The sequence below is a fragment of the Monodon monoceros genome, unplaced genomic scaffold, assembly GCF_005190385.1.
Source record: "Monodon monoceros isolate NGI ecotype Baffin Bay Population unplaced genomic scaffold, NGI_Narwhal_1 Super_Scaffold_20, whole genome shotgun sequence".
Taxonomy (NCBI): Eukaryota; Metazoa; Chordata; class Mammalia; order Artiodactyla; family Monodontidae; genus Monodon; species Monodon monoceros.
Window position 1 is genome coordinate 130,278,373 of NW_021703777.1, and position 6,496 is coordinate 130,284,868.

Below are 6,496 nucleotides of genomic sequence, written 5' to 3' on the forward strand. Positions count from 1 at the left end.
TGGCCCCTACAGTTTACTCACTTTGGAAAGGGTGATGGCCAGTGGAAGGCAAAATGGGGGTCTCTAAAGCATGCTATAGAGAGCAGGTTCACAATGGCTGACTGTAAGGATTGTACTTAGGGAGAACAACATGAAAACACATATTTTAGGCATTGGGTGATACTTATCCTTTGTTCTCAGCTATATGGCTAAAGAGGTTTATTCCCTGTGTAACGTACTTTGTGGCCACTTAGTCTCTTAACAAAATAGTCTGTGTGTACTTGAACTTAGGAAAGCCTGTATAATCAGCTTTTCATATCTAAGTTAAATGAGTAACCTGCTGCATTGTAAAGAAGAATTATTTATTTTGCTCATAAAATATCCTGTTAAGAAAGAAGCTCATGAACGTCTTTTACAGAGGACACAATTACAAATACTTTCTCTATTGGGTTTCTTGCCTCTCTATGTTAAAGCAGTCAACTCAATAACATGCAGCACTTCAAAGTCATAAAATACCATATTCAGAGCCATAGTTTTTAAATGTTAAATTTTTATTACCTCCTATATGTAAGTCGCAGGTATTATATTTTTGTACTCTTTAGAAAAGAGGTTTTCAGCAAGATATTAAGGAAAGAAAGAAAGAAAGAAGAAAGAAAGAAAGAAAGAAAGAAAGAAAGAAAGAAAGAAGAAAGAAAGAAAGAAAGAGAAAGAAAGAAAGAAAGAAAAGAAAGGGAGAGAGAGGAGGAAAGGGAGGGAGTGAAGAAGGAAAGAAAAGAGAAAGAGAGAGACAAAGACAGACAGAAAGGGAGGGAGGGAGGGAAGGAGGGAGAAAGGAAGAAAGGAAGGAAGGAAGAAAGGAAGGAAGAAAAAAACAAACTAATATTCTTTAAAAACAAGAGGATGCTTTTAGGGTTGTTTGAAAACCTAGTTTGGACATAATTTCATAAGAGGACCACAGCTCTCCATTCCCAATGTTAATGGCTTGTTAGTCCACAAGAAAGACAGTACAATAGCAAAGTGAGGTGCACTGGTTAAGCATCTCCAATACATTAGTAATAAAATCTGAGCAGCTGTTCTAAAACTTGGAAATTTTCAAGCACAGTCAGTAGCACAGGTCCACAAAAGAGCACTCTAATATCACACGGAATAATTTTAATACTTTTTCTCATGCTCAATGCACTGAGCATCCTCATTTCAGGGCTAAATAGCAGCTATAAAGGCAGCAAAGTTGTGATAAAAATGGATAATGAAGTTTATTCGCCAGTATTTTTCTGTTCATTTTAGAGTTATATTGTTCATAAACACTGAAGCATTGGTATATTTGAAAGATTATTTTGATGAGTATACGAACACACAAAAAGCCTGAACTTAAAGTTTTAATTATTAATATATGTATGTTGTCCCACATGGGTGTGCTAAGCAGAATTATGATCACAAGTGCTTGTAGAAGCTGAAATACTTATACAGATAAATGTAGTGAATATAAATGATATTTAGAAACAATTTAAAGTTCAAATGTCAATGAAACAGTTCTTAAGGAATTTATGAGCATATGTTAGATACAAGAAATATACAGAAAACTTGGTTTTCCATGCTTGAAAAATTGAACTTCTTGTTTATTTAGATTATTTCAGGAAGTCCACAGGGGAAAATCCCCCTGTAATAAAACCTTGAAATCAAAAATTAGATTATGTAGGTTAGACTATCCAGAGAGGACCAAAAATGATTTCTATCCTATAAGATATTCTATTTTCTAGCTATTCCGATTTTTTAAAAGCTGTAATATTGAGAACTCTCAACTGGAGCTATGATAATAGAGCTTTTTGACCACAGAAGTAGCTGAGACTAAACACAGGAAGATATAAGTGACAAACAGAACAGTGTTCTTAACAAATATAAAACCAATTTTAAAATGGCATAGGTAAAATTCAAGTACAACCTTGCATAATGTTTTACGTTGACTGTTAATTTTTTTCTTCTAGGCCAATAATCATTTTCATTAATTAATGAGATACCTTAAATTTCTATATCAGTTACTAATAGTATATGAATAATTATGGGATAGTCCCTCTAAAAGTATTGCTTGCTTTCATCTATGTTTCTTCATTTTTTCTGTCATTGAGAATAATTACAAACTCGTTAAATACAATTTTATAGTTTAAGGTGCGTAGCAAATTTTACTGTCAAATATTTGGAAATGAATAGCTTATTTCTTTAAGTGCTTCCAGACACTGCTATACATTTTTCCTTGCAGAGTATGTTGATGTAGCACATTGTCATTTTGTTTACAAATAAACCACAAAAATAAAACCCTGAAAATGTGGAAATTGCATGTAGAGTAGAAGCTTCCATGATCACCTTCTAATTAAGCAGTTTGCTGGATTCCAACCTATTTCCTCTTTTCTGTCTGTAATATGTTTACTAATAAGTATGCCTTTGGAACACTGATGACTACAAGGTTACTTATGAAGAGTTCCTTGGCACTTGTAGTCACCATGAGTTGAGTGCCTACCAAGAGTCCACTGAGGTTATTCTCAACTCCCTCATGCCAGATAAAACTGTGAAAGGTACTAGGTCATTTAGTTAAGCATTACACCATTTGCTAATATCTGTGTGCCAAAGAAATTTTGTGCACGTGTATGTGTATGTGTGTGTGTGTGTGTGTGTGTGTGTGTGTTTACATAAAAACTATGTCTAATGCTTTGGAAAAACTCAGTACAAAGAAATTAGTTTTAAAATGCTGTTAAATTAGCTTGTGGTTATTACAACTCTAAAATATTGGAGGAAATGATAAAATTTTTTAAAATCTGTATTCATATTTAATTAGGACTTGATTTAAAAAATTTTTGGTTTTGTTTTATTTCTTCTATTTAATTTCTCACCTCACTTAATTAAAAAAAAAACAAAACCTTACAAACACTGAAATCACACTGAATTACAAATATAAGGAGAACACCAATCTACAGATACATTTTCAATAAAAAACTTTGGTTCTATTTAAAAATATTTGCCAGACTGCATATTAAAATGATTTAAGCTAAATGTCATTGCAAGAATATGCATGCACACTTTTTTAAAAATTCAAACTTTTTGTGACTATTTCAATTCCAGTGGCTTCAGGATAAAATGACTTATTCTCTGTGCTCTTCTTTGGGGTCATTCTAATGCAGGCATATAAAATGCACTTTTTGAAAGATGAATAATAAGAATTTAATTTAATTTAATTTAATTTGCTCATAGTAACTTTCTAAAAGACAAGATAACTCCCAAATTAATGTATTAACTCACATATGCACAAGTAATCTTTCAGAAAAGCTTAACTGTGAAAAGATACCTCTACTGGGTTTAGTAGAATCATGCTCTTATGTTATCTTTCTGCAAACCAATGTTTATTTTGACTATATTTGTTCATCTATCTATTCAACTACTTTATTACTGTCAAGCAGATACCTTACCTAAAACAAATTAGCTCCTCAGTTCAGAGATTTCATTCATTTGCATTTACAAGGATTTGGGCAGGGACAAGATCCACTGTCCAGTTAGACACATAGAGTGAATAAGTTGGTGGATTCAACAAGGGATCAGGGGAACTTCTGAGTAAGATAAATATATGAACAGGTTCTCTAACTTCCTTTCCAAAACCAGAATTAAATGATCAAAGAAAAGAAAAGAAAAAAAAAGAAAAACCTCTATGCCTGTATAAATGTGAAAATCAAAAAAGGCCGCCACTTCTTACACCAAGCCCCTAGGAATTTTGCCCTATTAAATCAGGTTTAAAAAGACCATAAAGAGGAACCTCAAACTTTTTTTCAAAAGAAAGCAGGAAGTATGCAGAGAAAAGCCTAGCAGAGCCTGTACAAAATGTCTTTAATTGGAGAGAATTAAAGCCTCTGGGAAAATGGGGGATACTCTAAATAATTTTCCACTGAACATGAGACAGCATCTGTGGAAGCCATGAGAATATGCCACAGAGAATATAACTGATTGATGGCCCAGTTGCTGCTTTTCCAGATTCATCACCACTATCATATTATGGTCATCCTTTCCAAATACTTCTCCCCATCAATGACTGGGCAGAGAGGTGGTCCTAATGCAGTTCTGTTCCTGTGAGACATGAGACTCCTCCAACTAGAGATTTTGGCTCAAGGACTCCCCTTCATCCTGGCTGAACCTGCTTTGGAACTCTGTTGCAGACTACCTGGCCCCCTTCCCTCTCTCTCTTCTTCACTGATGTAAAACCTACACGGTATCCGAAGGCTCTCTTTGCCTCCTTTGATTTCCTGATAGTTGTCCTTGATTGTCATTTCCAAATACACATCTGTTGCATGTGTAATCTCATCTTTGTTTCTGTTTCTCAGAAGATCCAAGATTTGTCTACAAAACAGGCAACAGGATAGGGATTTGGGACTGGCTCACTCACCACCAGGCAGGCAAGAAGATGCCATTCTGACTAGTATGTGGTCATTGAGAGTCCCTAGTAAAAAGTGATGGGCAAATTACTAGAGTTAATGTGTTCCAGGGTGACCTGAGAAAACCTGTTAATGTAGGGAAATGCTCCTTCAGGTGCAATTTTTGAAGCATTTTGAAAGATACGGGGTATCTGTGACTACAAGGACAGTGGAATTGACTGGTTACTCTTATGCTGAATTGATGCCTGTTGAGGAACTTTAACAAAAGGTTATTAGCTAAATATGAGGCCTCTTATCTCCTGCGATGAAAGCAGACACAGCAGACAGAAAGACCCGAGGAACTGATAGAGCCATGGAGTTCCAGAGACATTTATATATGAAATTTAAATGTTCAGCCAAACCAGGTATGTCGTGCTAATATCAAGGCCATGGTTGGGAATTTCTGGGATCCTGAAACATGAAATGGGGAAATCAGTAGGGATGTTCTGTTCTGAATAATCCCTCTGAGCCTTCAGATCTTTTAGAAGTAAAAAAGTAAGCTCTAGTAAAAGCTAGAGCACATCCAGTGTTGGTAGCTACTGCAGAGGCATCTCCCTATTAACAGGTATTCCAAAGAAGGTTCCCCACCTCCTCTGATTGCCAAGACAATAGCTAGTGTTAAATCCCACCACAACACTGCACAGGACATGCTGGGCCTCATACTGGAGGAAAGACATTATTCACCAGAAGAGCTACAAGAATTAGCTAGCATGCTCCCATAGGAACTTGGCAAATACTAATGGGGCTGGAGTTTGAGAATGCTGTATCAAGAGGGGGCAAATGTAAGACTGCATTAAGCAAGAATTCACTGATTTGAGGTCACCTTTTTGGGGACATCTGTCAAGTACATCAGTGGATGGAGAAAACTTTATTAGAGTGGCCCTTAGAAATCTAGAGAAAAAGATGTCCCAAGTGAGTACAATTGAAAGAATAAAGAGGCTGAAGGAAGTGGGAATGCTGGAGGGAAAATGCTATGTAAGTCCAGATAAACCACTAGAGAACTATGTTCCACAGGAGGCCCAAATGCAAAATTCACCAGAACCACTACGAAGTTTAGTGGTGGAATTCCTGTGAAGACCAAGATGACGGGAAGACAGGAATTCAGAGATGGAATTGTTAATATTCATAAGAATGACAAGGTCATCAAAGTAATAGAAGCCTGGGTAGTAAAAGTTTTAACACCAGAAACCAGCAGGCCACAATCATGATAAAGACAAGCAAACTTGCCCACAGGGAGTTGTGGAAATGGTTGATAGAGCACAGATGAAGTCCCTAGGAGGAACAAGCATACAGCCAACAAGAATCTACTAAGCATGTATAACCAGAAAGAGGAAAGAATGTAGGAGCAGTAGACTAAGGGAAGCCATCTCAATAAAAAGCTATGGTTCCTCATTAAGTTCTCAAATCTTAGATCCAGAAACCATGAACTAAAGAGAAGTATGTGTCTCTGGGAGGCAGTCACCCATAGTAATGTGGCAAATATAAACTCTAACGACTAGTCCTTTCCTCAAAGTAATCTATGATCTTTTACTCAGGTGACTATACTCAAGAGAAAGCATAACACTGAGACATTTCAGATTATTGTGCATAGGTTCTGAGTTGACATTGATACCTCGAGCTCCAAAACATCATACCAGGCCCGCTGGTAAAGTGGGAGCTTATGGGGTAAAGTAACAAATGGAATCTTTGCTCATATTGGAACCATGGGTCCATGGATCCACCCAAAAATTATTTCTCCAGTCACTGAATATATAGTTGAAATTGATATACTTGGCAATTTGCTTAAACCTCAGATTGGTTCCCTGATCTGTGGATTAAGAGCTATCTCTCTACGGAAAACCAAATAGAAACCACTGAAACAGCCCTCCCTAGTCAAAATAATAAATCATATAAAATATGGCATGAACAAGGATAACGACAGAGATTAGTATCACCATTTGTATTATTTGCTAGGGCTGCCATAACAAAACACCACAGACTGAGTGGCTTAAACAACAGAAATTTATTGTTCCACAGTTTGGGAAGCTAAAAGTCTAAGTTCAAGATGTCAGCTGGTTTGGTTTCTTTTG